Here is a 14,469-nt window from a genome sequence, read left to right as displayed (position 1 = left end):
AAAACAGCAGGTGCTTCAACGAATATCAAGTGCTCCTTTAAGTGGGCTCTCCTCCACATCAACTTCAACATCACAAATACTCCAGTCCTCAAAGGTGTCACCCCAATCGCACTTGCTTCCTCACAGCTCCCAAATCTCCAGCTGCCCGTCTGAGTATGAGGTAGAACAGATGGTTGAGTCTGCAGAGCTGTTTACTCATACTATAGCTTGGGAATCAGAGGTCGGCTCCAGCGCTTCTGTGAATCCAGACGAGGAAATGATCTGCACTGATGCCCAGAATCTTTATGAGTCAGATCCAGGACCAGACGCTGAAGGTTCTGACCATTATGTAGACCCTCATTCCCAAACTGTAACTCCTGTTGGTGGAGACAATGAGGAAGAAAGAAGAAAACCAGGGGAGGAGTCCTGAGGAGATAATTTGCATATTCCCACTGCAGTTTGGGGTAAGTGAAGAGTCTCCGCAAGCTCAAAGAACACTGGATTTTGGCTGTTGGAGCTGAAAAGAGGACATCGGTAAACCAGGGGAGGAGTCTTGAGGAGATAATTTGCATATTCCCACTGCAGTTTGGGGTAAGTGAAGAGTCTCCGCAAGCTCAAAGAACACTGGATTTTGGCTGTTGGAGCTGAAAAGAGGACATCGGTAAACCAGGGGAGGAGTCCTGAGGAGATAATTTGCATATTCTCACTGCATTTTGGGGTAAGTGAAGAGTCTCCGCAAGCTCAAAGAACACTGGATTTTGGCTGTTGGAGCTGAAAAGAGGACATCGGTAAACCAGGGGAGGAGTCCTGAGCAGATAATTTGCATATTCTCACTGCATTTTGGGGTAAGTGAAGAGTCTCCGCAAGCTCAAAGAACACTGGATTTTGGCTGTTGGAGCTGAAAAGAGGACATCGGTAAACCAGGGGAGGAGTCCTGAGGAGATAATTTGCATATTCCCACTGCAGTTTGGGGTAAGTGAAGAGTCTCCGCAAGCTCAAAGAACACTGGATTTTGGCTGTTGGAGCTGAAAAGAGGACATCGGTAAACCAGGGGAGGAGTCTTGAGGAGATAATTTGCATATTCCCACTGCAGTTTGGGGTAAGTGAAGAGTCTCCGCAAGCTCAAAGAACACTGGATTTTGGCTGTTGGAGCTGAAAAGAGGACATCGGTAAACCAGGGGAGGAGTCCTGAGGAGATAATTTGCATATTCTCACTGCATTTTGGGGTAAGTGAAGAGTCTCCGCAAGCTCAAAGAACACTGGATTTTGGCTGTTGGAGCTGAAAAGAGGACATCGGTAAACCAGGGGAGGAGTCCTGAGGAGATAATTTGCATATTCCCACTGCAGTTTGGGGTAAGTGAAGAGTCTCCGCAAGCTCAAAGAACACTGGATTTTGGCTGTTGGAGCTGAAAAGAGGACATCGGTAAACCAGGGGAGGAGTCCTGAGGAGATAATTTGCATATTCCCACTGCAGTTTGGGGTAAGTGAAGAGTCTCCGCAAGCTCAAAGAACACTGGATTTTGGCTGTTGGAGCTGAAAAGAGGACATCGGTAAACCAGGGGAGGAGTCCTGAGGAGATAATTTGCATATTCCCACTGCAGTTTGGGGTAAGTGAAGAGTCTCCGCAAGCTCAAAGAACACTGGATTTTGGCTGTTGGAGCTGAAAAGAGGACATCGGTAAACCAGGGGAGGAGTCCTGAGGAGATAATTTGCATATTCTCACTGCATTTTGGGGTAAGTGAAGAGTCTCCGCAAGCTCAAAGAACACTGGATTTTGGCTGTTGGAGCTGAAAAGAGGACATCGGTAAACCAGGGGAGGAGTCCTGAGGAGATAATTTGCATATTCCCACTGCAGTTTGGGGTAAGTGAAGAGTCTCCGCAAGCTCAAAGAACACTGGATTTTGGCTGTTGGAGCTGAAAAGAGGACATCGGTAAACCAGGGGAGGAGTCCTGAGGAGATAATTTGCATATTCTCACTGCATTTTGGGGTAAGTGAAGAGTCTCCGCAAGCTCAAAGAACACTGGATTTTGGCTGTTGGAGCTGAAAAGAGGACATCGGTAAACCAGGGGAGGAGTCCTGAGGAGATAATTTGCATATTCTCACTGCATTTTGGGGTAAGTGAAGAGTCTCCGCAAGCTCAAAGAACACTGGATTTTGGCTGTTGGAGCTGAAAAGAGGACATCGGTAAACCAGGGGAGGAGTCCTGAGCAGATAATTTGCATATTCTCACTGCATTTTGGGGTAAGTGAAGAGTCTCCGCAAGCTCAAAGAACACTGGATTTTGGCTGTTGGAGCTGAAAAGAGGACATCGGTAAACCAGGGGAGGAGTCCTGAGGAGATAATTTGCATATTCCCACTGCAGTTTGGGGTAAGTGAAGAGTCTCCGCAAGCTCAAAGAACACTGGATTTTGGCTGTTGGAGCTGAAAAGAGGACATCGGTAAACCAGGGGAGGAGTCTTGAGGAGATAATTTGCATATTCCCACTGCAGTTTGGGGTAAGTGAAGAGTCTCCGCAAGCTCAAAGAACACTGGATTTTGGCTGTTGGAGCTGAAAAGAGGACATCGGTAAACCAGGGGAGGAGTCCTGAGGAGATAATTTGCATATTCTCACTGCATTTTGGGGTAAGTGAAGAGTCTCCGCAAGCTCAAAGAACACTGGATTTTGGCTGTTGGAGCTGAAAAGAGGACATCGGTAAACCAGGGGAGGAGTCCTGAGGAGATAATTTGCATATTCCCACTGCAGTTTGGGGTAAGTGAAGAGTCTCCGCAAGCTCAAAGAACACTGGATTTTGGCTGTTGGAGCTGAAAAGAGGACATCGGTAAACCAGGGGAGGAGTCCTGAGGAGATAATTTGCATATTCCCACTGCAGTTTGGGGTAAGTGAAGAGTCTCCGCAAGCTCAAAGAACACTGGATTTTGGCTGTTGGAGCTGAAAAGAGGACATCGGTAAACCAGGGGAGGAGTCCTGAGGAGATAATTTGCATATTCCCACTGCAGTTTGGGGTAAGTGAAGAGTCTCCGCAAGCTCAAAGAACACTGGATTTTGGCTGTTGGAGCTGAAAAGAGGACATCGGTAAACCAGGGGAGGAGTCCTGAGGAGATAATTTGCATATTCTCACTGCATTTTGGGGTAAGTGAAGAGTCTCCGCAAGCTCAAAGAACACTGGATTTTGGCTGTTGGAGCTGAAAAGAGGACATCGGTAAACCAGGGGAGGAGTCCTGAGGAGATAATTTGCATATTCCCACTGCAGTTTGGGGTAAGTGAAGAGTCTCCGCAAGCTCAAAGAACACTGGATTTTGGCTGTTGGAGCTGAAAAGAGGACATCGGTAAACCAGGGGAGGAGTCCTGAGGAGATAATTTGCATATTCTCACTGCATTTTGGGGTAAGTGAAGAGTCTCCGCAAGCTCAAAGAACACTGGATTTTGGCTGTTGGAGCTGAAAAGAGGACATCGGTAAACCAGGGGAGGAGTCCTGAGGAGATAATTTGCATATTCTCACTGCATTTTGGGGTAAGTGAAGAGTCTCCGCAAGCTCAAAGAACACTGGATTTTGGCTGTTGGAGCTGAAAAGAGGACATCGGTAAACCAGGGGAGGAGTCCTGAGGAGATAATTTGCATATTCCCACTGCAGTTTGGGGTAAGTGAAGAGTCTCCGCAAGCTCAAAGAACACTGGATTTTGGCTGTTGGAGCTGAAAAGAGGACATCGGTAAACCAGGGGAGGAGTCCTGAGGAGATAATTTGCATATTCTCACTGCATTTTGGGGTAAGTGAAGAGTCTCCGCAAGCTCAAAGAACACTGGATTTTGGCTGTTGGAGCTGAAAAGAGGACATCGGTAAACCAGGGGAGGAGTCCTGAGGAGATAATTTGCATATTCCCACTGCAGTTTGGGGTAAGTGAAGAGTCTCCGCAAGCTCAAAGAACACTGGATTTTGGCTGTTGGAGCTGAAAAGAGGACATCGGTAAACCAGGGGAGGAGTCCTGAGGAGATAATTTGCATATTCTCACTGCATTTTGGGGTAAGTGAAGAGTCTCCGCAAGCTCAAAGAACACTGGATTTTGGCTGTTGGAGCTGAAAAGAGGACATCGGTAAACCAGGGGCGGAGTCCTGAGGAGATAATTTGCATATTCTCACTGCATTTTGGGGTAAGTGAAGAGTCTCCGCAAGCTCAAAGAACACTGGATTTTGGCTGTTGGAGCTGAAAAGAGGACATCGGTAAACCAGGGGAGGAGTCTTGAGGAGATAATTTGCATATTCTCACTGCATTTTGGGGTAAGTGAAGAGTCTCCGCAAGCTCAAAGAACACTGGATTTTGGCTGTTGGAGCTGAAAAGAGGACATCGGTAAACCAGGGGAGGAGTCCTGAGGAGATAATTTGCATATTCTCACTGCATTTTGGGGTAAGTGAAGAGTCTCCGCAAGCTCAAAGAACACTGGATTTTGGCTGTTGGAGCTGAAAAGAGGACATCGGTAAACCAGGGGAGGAGTCCTGAGGAGATAATTTGCATATTCTCACTGCATTTTGGGGTAAGTGAAGAGTCTCCGCAAGCTCAAAGAACACTGGATTTTGGCTGTTGGAGCTGAAAAGAGGACATCGGTAAACCAGGGGAGGAGTCTTGAGGAGATAATTTGCATATTCTCACTGCATTTTGGGGTAAGTGAAGAGTCTCCGCAAGCTCAAAGAACACTGGATTTTGGCTGTTGGAGCTGAAAAGAGGACATCGGTAAACCAGGGGAGGAGTCCTGAGGAGATAATTTGCATATTCTCACTGCATTTTGGGGTAAGTGAAGAGTCTCCGCAAGCTCAAAGAACACTGGATTTTGGCTGTTGGAGCTGAAAAGAGGACATCGGTAAACCAGGGGAGGAGTCCTGAGGAGATAATTTGCATATTCTCACTGCATTTTGGGGTAAGTGAAGAGTCTCCGCAAGCTCAAAGAACACTGGATTTTGGCTGTTGGAGCTGAAAAGAGGACATCGGTAAACCGCGCGCCTACTGGCGCGCGCCTTTTGAAGCTTTTTTTTTTAAGCTTTTTTCACTGTTTTCAGAACATTAACAATAAGAACATGGAAGAGTCCAGGAGCCATTTGGTGAGCTGGATATCCTGCTACATGTTCACAGACTTGCCAGTGGAAAAGCCAAACTTCACATGCCAGAAATGCAAGCTTGTGTCCCTGTTGGAGGAAAAGTTGCGAAATCTAGAAGAGAGGTTAACTACCTTGAAAATCATTAGGGAAGGTGAAGAGTTCTTAGACAGAGCAGAATTATCTCTTCATGATTCAGAAAGAGAAGAAATTCGAACTGCACCTGACGAAACAGAGGAATGGAAGCATGTGACCCACAGAAGCAGGAGGATCGAGAGGCAGTCAGCACCCATACTGCTCAGGAACCAGTACCAGGCTCTCACACAGGAGAACCATGAAGAAATACAGCAAAATAAGACTTTGCCAGCAATGAATAACCTTGTAAGCCCTCAGAATCCTCCTAGATGGAGAAAGAAGAATGATGTGAAGAAAAAACGGAGAGTGGTGGTCATGGGGGATTCCCTGTTAAGAGGAACAGAGGCCGCTATCTGCAGACCAGACATAACCTCAAGAGAAATGTGCTGTCTTCCAGGAGCAAAAATTAAAGATGTGTCTGACAGGATATCAAGACTCTTCAGACCTACAGATCACTACCCATTCCTGCTAATACATGTGGGGACAAATGACACCGCAAGAAAGGACCTGGAAACCATCTGCAGTGACTTTGAAGACTTAGGCAAGAAAGTGAAAGAATTGGGAGCGCAGGTGGTCTTCTCATCCATCCTCCCAGTGGATGGCCATGGAACAATGAGGTGGAATAAGATTCTACAGGTGAACAACTGGCTACGTCGATGGTGCCGTCAACAAGGATTTGGATTTCTGGATCACGGAATGAATTACCTATACGATGGACTACTTGCTAGAGATGGGGTGCACCTTACGAAGACTGGAAAACATGTATTTGGAAGTCGCCTTGCTACACTCATCAGGAGAGCTTTAAACTAGAACAATGTGGGAAGGGAAGCAAAAGGCCAGAAAAAGCCATACAGCTGACAAATACTATTGAGATCTCTGCTACTGGAAGTGGAAAGGAAGAACAAAGACAAAACAATTTAAATAATAAAAATATGGGAGGAAGAGAAACCAATCACAAACTAAAATGTTTTTATACAAATGCACAAAGCATGGGCAACAAACAAGGAGAATTGGAACTACTAACGCAGGAAAAGGAATATGATGTCATTGGAATCACTGAAACTTGGTGGGACGATACACATGATTGGAATAAAAGGCTAAAAGGATACAACTTATTTGCAAGAAACAGACTTGATAAACGAGGAGGAGGTGTTGCATTGTATGTTAGAAAAGCGTATATCTGCACAGAGATTGAAGCTTCAGAGACTGGGAGTTCTGTGGAAACTGTTTGGGTAAGAATACAAGGAGAGAACAACGGAAAGGACACCATTGTAGGCATTTACTACAGGCCACCTGGGCAAGCTGAAGATATGGATGAACTCTTTATGTATCAAATGACCAAGTTCTCCAAAAAATATGACGTAGTGGTCATGGGAGATTTCAACTATCCAGACATTTGTTGGGAATCTCTCTCAAGTAAAACTAACAGGTCAAGCAAATTCTTATCCTCTCTTGCTGACAACTTTATCTTCCAAAAGGTAGGGGAGAAAACAAGGGGATCTGCTACTTTGGATCTAATCCTTATAAACAGGGAGGAAATGGTTGAGGAGGTAAAGGTGGCTGGGACCCTAGGAGGCAGTGATCATGCTATTATAGAATTTTGGATAACTAGAGGAGGAAGACATGTGAAGACTCAAACTTCAAGGTTAGATTTTAGAAAGGCAGATTTTAAGAGACTCAGAAAGAGAATAGGAGGGATCCAATGGCTGGATGTCCTTAAGGACAAAAATGTCCACGAAGGATGGGAAATTTTTAAAAATGAGATTCTCAAAGCACAATCGTTAACAATCCCGAAAAGTAGGAAGAATGGGAAGCATTTAAGGAAACCAGGATGGATGAACACAGAACTTAAACACATGCTAAAAAGAAAGAAAGAAATGTTTATTAAATGGAAAGAGGGAGGCATATCTAAAGAAGATTATAATGCAGTCTGCAGATCCTGTAGGGCACGTATCAGGTTAGCTAAAGCTGACAATGAATTAAGGCTTGCAAGAGATGTCAAAAGCAATAAAAAAGGATTTTGGGGGTATGTCAAAAGTAAAAGAAAAGTCAAAGATGCTATAGGATTTTTACAGGATGAAAATGGAGAAATGGTAAGAGAGGATGTTGAGAAGGCCGAACTTTTTAATTCCTATTTTGCATCTGTTTTCTCTCAGAAAGAAAATGTAACATCAACTGATCTTCACTGTCCTTTTAAAGGAATAGAGTAATCAAAGTTATCTGTAAACAGAAAGATTGTGCGGGAATATTTAGCTAACATAAATGAGTTCAAGTCTCCAGGTCCAGATGAATTACACCCCAGAGTACTGAAGGAGATCATAGAAGAAATTTTAGAACCACTCTCCATAATCTTTGAAAATTCTTGGAGAACAGGAGAAGTCCCAGAAGACTGGAGAAGAGCAAATGTTGTTCCTATCTTCAAAAAGGGGAAGAAGGTGGACCCAGGGAACTATAGGCCGGTGAGTCTGACTTCTATACCAGGAAAGATCTTTGAACAAATTATTAAACAACATGTATGTAAGTACATGGATAAGAATGAAGTGATTAACCAGAGTCAGCATGGGTTTGTAACTAACAAGTCATGTCAGACTAACTTAATTTCCTTCTATGACAGAATCACTGACTGGGTGGATCAGGGAAATGCTGTAGATATAGTATATCTTGACTTCAGCAAAGCATTTGACAAAGTATCTCACACCATCCTTATTGAAAAAATGACCAAGTATGCAATGGACCAGGCAACTGTTAGGTGGATTCATAACTGGCTTAGTGATCGGACTCAAAGGGTGGTTGTAAATGGCTTCACATCCAGCTGGATGAATGTCTCAAGTGGGGTACCACAGGGCTCCGTCCTGGGACCTGTATTGTTCAACATCTTTATCAATGATTTAGATGAAGGAATTGAGGGTAAACTGATTAAATTTGCTGATGACACAAAGCTAGGAGGGATAGCTAATACTAGAGAAGAGAGAGAGAGGATTCAAAAAGACCTAAATAAACTGGAGCAGTGGGCAGCAACCAACAGAATGGTTTTTAACAGGGAAAAATGCAAAGTACTACATCTGGGCAATAAAAATGAAAAAAGCATATACAGAATGGGAGGAATAGAGCTAAGCAACAGTACATGTGAAAAAGACTTAGGTATACTAATAGATCATAGACTAAACATGAGTCAACAGTGTGATGCAGCAGCAAAAAAGGCAAATACAATTCTGGGATGTATTAACAGAAGCATACAGTCTAGATCACGTGAAGTCATTATCGGTCTTTACTCCTCTTTGGTCAGACCTCATCTGGAATACTGTGTACAGTTTTGGGCACCACATTTTAAAAAAGACATAGACAAACTGGAGCAAGTTCAGAGAAGAGCGACCAGAATGGTGACTGGTCTGCAAACCATGTCCTATGAGGAACGGTTGCAGGATTTGGGAATGTTTAGCTTGCAAAAAAGAAGACTGAGAGGAGACTTAATAGCTGTCTACAAATATGTCAAGGGCTGTCACATTGTAGAAGGATCATCTTTATTCTCATTTGCAGAAGGAAAGACTAGAAGCAATGGGATGAAACTAAATGGGAGGAGACACAGATTAGATATTAGAAAAAACTTTTTGACAGTTAGGGTGATTAATGAGTGGAACAGGCTGCCACGAGAGGTGGTGAGTTCCCCTTCAATGGACGTCTTCAAACAGAGGCTGGACAGACATCTGTCTGAGATGATCTAGTGAATCCTGCTTTGAGCAGGGGGTTGGACCAGATGACCCAGCAGGTCCCTTCCAACTCTACCATTCTATGATTCTATGATTCTTAAGACGATGATGAGACTCAACTACCTGATTGGAGCGACAACTTTAGTTTTTTGTCAGGGCAGGAACAGGTTGGCTCTGAGGACGACGGGTGTGATAACGCACAGGGTGATGATGATGAGGTTGGAGATCCCACTTGCTGTCAACCCACAGTCAGCCAAGAGATGAGGTCAGCAGAGGAGGTGGAGGAGAATGCTAGTGACGACGAGGTCAGGTTGCGCCTTCCTGGACAGAGACGTAGTACTGGAAGCACGTCAACAACCGCATCCTCAAACACAACTCTGCCTCTCACCACAAGTCGTCGTGGCTCTTCAGGTCGCATGGGTGCTAAACCTTGCATAGCCTGGGCATTTTTTCAGATCGATAAAGATGACCCAACTCGTGTTATCTGTATCATTTGTCAGCAAAAGCTAAGTAGAGGCCAAAAAATACATAGTTTGAGTACTTCATGCATGAACCGGCACATGGACATGAAGCATAAGTTGCAGTGGGAAGCTCACTGTGCTACAATGCGGCCTAGCCGGCTGGGCCAACCACCGTCTGCCATATCTTGTGCATCCGCGGCCTCTTCATCCTCTGTGACTGGGGGGACAGCAGTCACACCTGTTTTGGGACGCAGACCTGCCACCTCTTTACCCGCAACAGCCAGCGTGATTGGCAGGTCATCATTTTCTTTGGAGGTGGTAACACCAGCTGGTGTTGAGCGCTGTCCGACATCGATAGCACCACCTTTGGATCAAGGCAACCTAACATGTCCGCCTGCATCTTCCTCACAGACTGGCAGTTTGCCAGTGACACCCTTATCAACCCCGTCTAAGCACAATAGCCAGCCCTCGGTCCCTCAGATGTGGACAAGTAAAAGACCATTTCCTCCTAGCCATGAGAAAGCTAAGAGGTTGAATTTCACCATCTGCATGCTCTTGGCTACAGAAATGCTGCCTTTCCGCCTGGTGGACACAGAGGATTTTCGAGACCTTATGTCCGTCGCAGTGCCCCAGTACCAGATGCCCAGTCGGCACTACTTCTCAAAGAAAGGTGTGCCTGCGCTCCACCAGCATGTCGCACACAACATCACCGCTTCTTTGAGAAACTCTGTGTGTGACAGGGTGCATTTCACCACAGACACTTGGACGAGTAGGCATGGACAGGGGCGTTACATGTCGCTGACTGGGCACTGGGTAACTATGGTGACAGCAGGACAAGGGGCTGCTGTCCAAGTCTTGCCGTCCCCACGAGTTGTGCGTCAATCCTCTTTATCTAGAAGTTCCTCCACTGCTTCTGCCTCCTCAACCTCCTCTCGGTCCTCCACCTGCACCCAAAGCCTGTCTGGTCATGCCACAAGCTTTCTAGCTGCGCAGAAGGGATCATGCACACCTCTTTACTATGCTGGCAGTAGGGCTCAACGTCATCAGGCGGTTTTTACTTTGAAATGTCTGGGAAATGTGAGTCACACAGCTGAGGAGTTGTGGTCAGCTCTGGAGAACCAATTTCATGAATGGTTGTCTCCACTGGACCTGAAACCAGGGAAGGCCGTGTGCGACAATGCTGCAAACCTGGGTGCGGCCCTTCGCCGGGGCAATGTCACACACGTGCCTTGTATGGCTCACGTGTTGAACCTGGTTGTCCAACAATTTTTAGCCCACTATCCCGGACTAGATGGCCTTCTGCAGAGGGCACGGTCGCTGTGTGCTCACTTCCGCCGTTCGCATCCCGCAGCTCAGCGACTTACATCTCTACAGAAGTCATTGGGCCTGCCACTTCACCGGCTAAAATACGATGTGCCTACCCGGTGGAATTCAACTCTGCACATGTTGCAGCGACTGTGGCAGCACCGACAAGCCCTGGTGCAATACGTTCTGACGTATAGCCTGGGCCAACGAGATCCAGAGCTGGGGCAAATCATGCTGGAGGAGTCGTCTCAGATCAGGGACCTATGCACCCTTCTGCACAGTTTTTAAATGGCGACGAAGATGATTAGTGCTGATGATGCCATTATCAGCATGACTATTCCGGTGATTTACATGCTGTTGCACATGTTAAACAGAATTCAGAGTCAGGTGGTGGCACAAGAGGAGGTGGAGGAAGTAGAGGAGGAGGAGTTGTATGCGGAAGGGCTAACATCTGCAAGGTCCAGACGGTCGGCAGCACCAAGGCGGCAGGCATGTGAGGGTGGGGGAGATGGTTTTACCAGGGCACATGGTAGCAGCCAAACAAGTGAGGAAGGTGCAGGAGCCCAGGAAGAAGTGGAAGACGAACTGATGGAAGACTCATCAGATGAGGGAGACCTTGATCACATTTCTGTTGTGCGAGGTTGGGGGGAGAGGACAGAGGAAGGAAGCATGATTGTTACCTCGCCACCAACACAACAGGGACTTGGTGCTCCTGGATGCGCAACACACATGAGTGCCTTCTTGCTGCACTACCTGCAACATGACCCTCGAATTGTGAGAATTAGAAATAATCCTGACTACTGGGTTGCCACACTGTTAGATCCCCGGTACAAAAGTAAATTTGCAGAAATTATTCCTGCCATAGAAAGGGATGCACGCATGCAGGAGTATCAGCAGAGACTGTTGCAGAATCTTACATGTGCTTTTCCACAAAACACCAGTGGTGCACGTAGTGAATCTCACAGTTCCAACTTGCCAACCGTGGGACCGTCGAGTGTTCAGCACTCAAACCGTAACAGAAACACAGTATCTGCTGGTAACATCAATTTTGCGGAATCATTTCACCACTTTTTTAGCCCATCCTTTGCAAGGCCACAGGAGACAAGAAGTCTGACACATAGTCAACGCCTAGAGACGATGGTACAGGAGTATCTCCAAGTAAACATTGAAGCCATGACTGTGTCACTGGACCCTTGCTCTTTTTGGGCTTCCAATCTGGATAAATGGCCGGAGCTAGCCACTTACGCCTTGGAGATCTTGTCATGCCCCGCAGCCAGCGTTCTGTCTGAACGTGTGTTCAGCGCTGCTGGTGGTGTGCTGACAGATAAGCGCACGCGGCTCTCCATTGATAATGTAGACAGACTCACGTTCATAAAGATGAACAAATCATGGATCCGAAACGACTTTTCTACCCCTGTGTCATCCTGGGGAGAGTAAAAGCTTGATGATTTGTTAAAATCACCTCACCAACCGTTTTAAGCTTTCAAATTACTAATCATGTTTATCTGTATCTTGGCTGGAAAATAATTTGGGCTTTGGAGCAGTGTGCAGCACTGATTCTAATAGGCCATCTATACTAAGCTCCACCAGATTTAAAATTACTAATCATGTTTATCTGTATCTTGGCTGGAAAATAATTTGGGCTTTGTAGCAGTGTGCAGTACTGATTCTATAAGGCCATCTATACTAAGCTCCACCAGATTTAAAATTAATAATAATTTTTAGCTGCATCTAGCCCGGAAAATAATTTTGGGGATCCGAGATGCGCAAGACATATAAGTGCCTTCTTGCTGCACTACTTTCAACTTGACCATCAGATTGTCAGAATTCGAAGTAATCCTGACTACTGGGTTGCCACACTCTTAGATCCCTCACACTCTTCGATCAACCTTTTCATTTTAATAAAGACCAAAAAAATGGTCATTTTTGAAATTATAAGCATTAGCAGGTTATTAGAAACTGAAATCAAACAGTTTTCAACTCAAAACTTTATTCTAGGTGATGTTACATTTGCACATAGGACCCCTTGTTCGAAAGGAGCTTCTGAACTCTCTCGTCCATTGAATTTGTCAGGTTTTGGATGGTTTCTGCTTCAATTGTTTTGCATGAGGACAGAATACCCTCCCAGAGCTGTTGCTTAGATATGAACTGCCTCCTGCCATCATAGACACTCCTTTTGATGATGCTCCCGAGGTTCTGAATGGGGTAGAGGTCAGAGGAGCATGGGGGTCACAGCATAAGTTTGTCCCCTTTTATGCCCATATCAGCCAGAGATGCAGATGTATTATGTGCAGCATGAGACGGTGCATTATCATGCATGAAAATGATCTTGCTGTGGAATACACGGTTCTTCTTCTTGAACCATAGCAGGAAGTGCTGTTTGAGAAACTCCACATACATTATGGAGTTCATCTTTACCCCTTCAGGGATCCTAAAGGGGCCGACAATCTCTCTCCCCATGATTCCAGCCCAAAACATTACTCCACCTCCTCCTTGTTGGCGTTGTAGCCGTGTTTGCATGGGGTGTCCATCAACCAGCCATCCTCCACTCCATCCATCTGGACCATCGAGCGTTGCACGGCACTCATCCGTGAACAAAACAGTTTTGAAATCAGTCTTCATGTAATGTTTGGCCCACTGGAGCCGTTTCTGCTTGTGTGAAGTGGATAGAGGAGGTCGACAGGATGGCGTACGCACAGCTGCAAACCTCTGAAGGACCCTGCATCTTGTTGTTCGGGGGACGTTGGAGGCACCAGCAGCTTCAAAAACTTGTCTGCTGCTATGACAAGGCTTTTTTGCCGCTGCTCTTTTAACCTGACGTAATTGCTTGTAGGAAAGAGTCCTCAATTTGCCCTAATCAGCACGCACACGTGTTTACTGTGAATCAGCTACATACTTCTTTATTGCCAAGACACTTCATCCTGATCATCGCACAATGTTGATTGTAGTCATGCCTTGACCTAAACACTCCACAATTTGTTGCTTCTCAGCAGCCGACACATCCTTTTTCTTTCCCATTTTGGCAGAAAATGTAGGCTGCTTAATAATGTGGGACAGCCTTCTTAAGTAGTCTTGCCTTTCATTGGACACACCTGCCAAACTAATTAGCACAGGTGTCTGCAATTGCTTACAGTGATATAAAGAGCCCTGACACACATCACCATCAATGAGTTTAACTGATAAACAAACAAATTCTTCCCTTATCACTCCTAAACACTTTTTGCATAATAATTTGGAACACAGTGTACATGTGCTTTTCCACAAAACACCAGTGGTTCACGTAGTGAATCTTACAGTTCTAACTTGCCAACCGTGGTCTGTATGAAGTTTTTCAATAAAGGGCCCAAAATTAAGATAACATAGACGGGAGAGGTCTCTATGAATAGGAATTCCTAAGTATTTGATACCCTGTGAGGGCCAGGCAAAGGGAAAGTTGGACTGGATGGAATCCTGTATGGATTTTGGGAGGGAGACATCGAGGGCCTCAGACTTCGCTGCATTGATTTTAAAATTTGACCATGTAACAAAGTGATCTATTTCAGCCATAACAGCAGGGATGGATATATGTGATTGAGTGATATATACTAGGACATCATCAGCAAATAGAGAGCACTTGTACTCGGTGCCTCCCACCTCAATCCACCTAATATTGGGGTTATGGCGAATTGATGAGAGCAGGTGCTCCGTCACTAGGATGTATAAGAGAGGGGACAGAGGACATCCCTGCCTTGTCCCACTGGTGATTATGAAAGGTGATGAAAATGTTCTGACGCGCCCCCTGGGCCTTGGGACACCCAG

The sequence above is a fragment of the Phyllobates terribilis genome, unplaced genomic scaffold, assembly GCF_046119375.1.
Source record: "Phyllobates terribilis strain yellow unplaced genomic scaffold, ASM4611937v1 Scaffold_9__5_contigs__length_417890890, whole genome shotgun sequence".
In the NCBI taxonomy this organism is placed as follows: Eukaryota; Metazoa; Chordata; class Amphibia; order Anura; family Dendrobatidae; genus Phyllobates; species Phyllobates terribilis.
The sequence above is the reverse complement of the archived record's forward strand: the minus strand, read 5'-3'. Positions refer to the sequence as shown.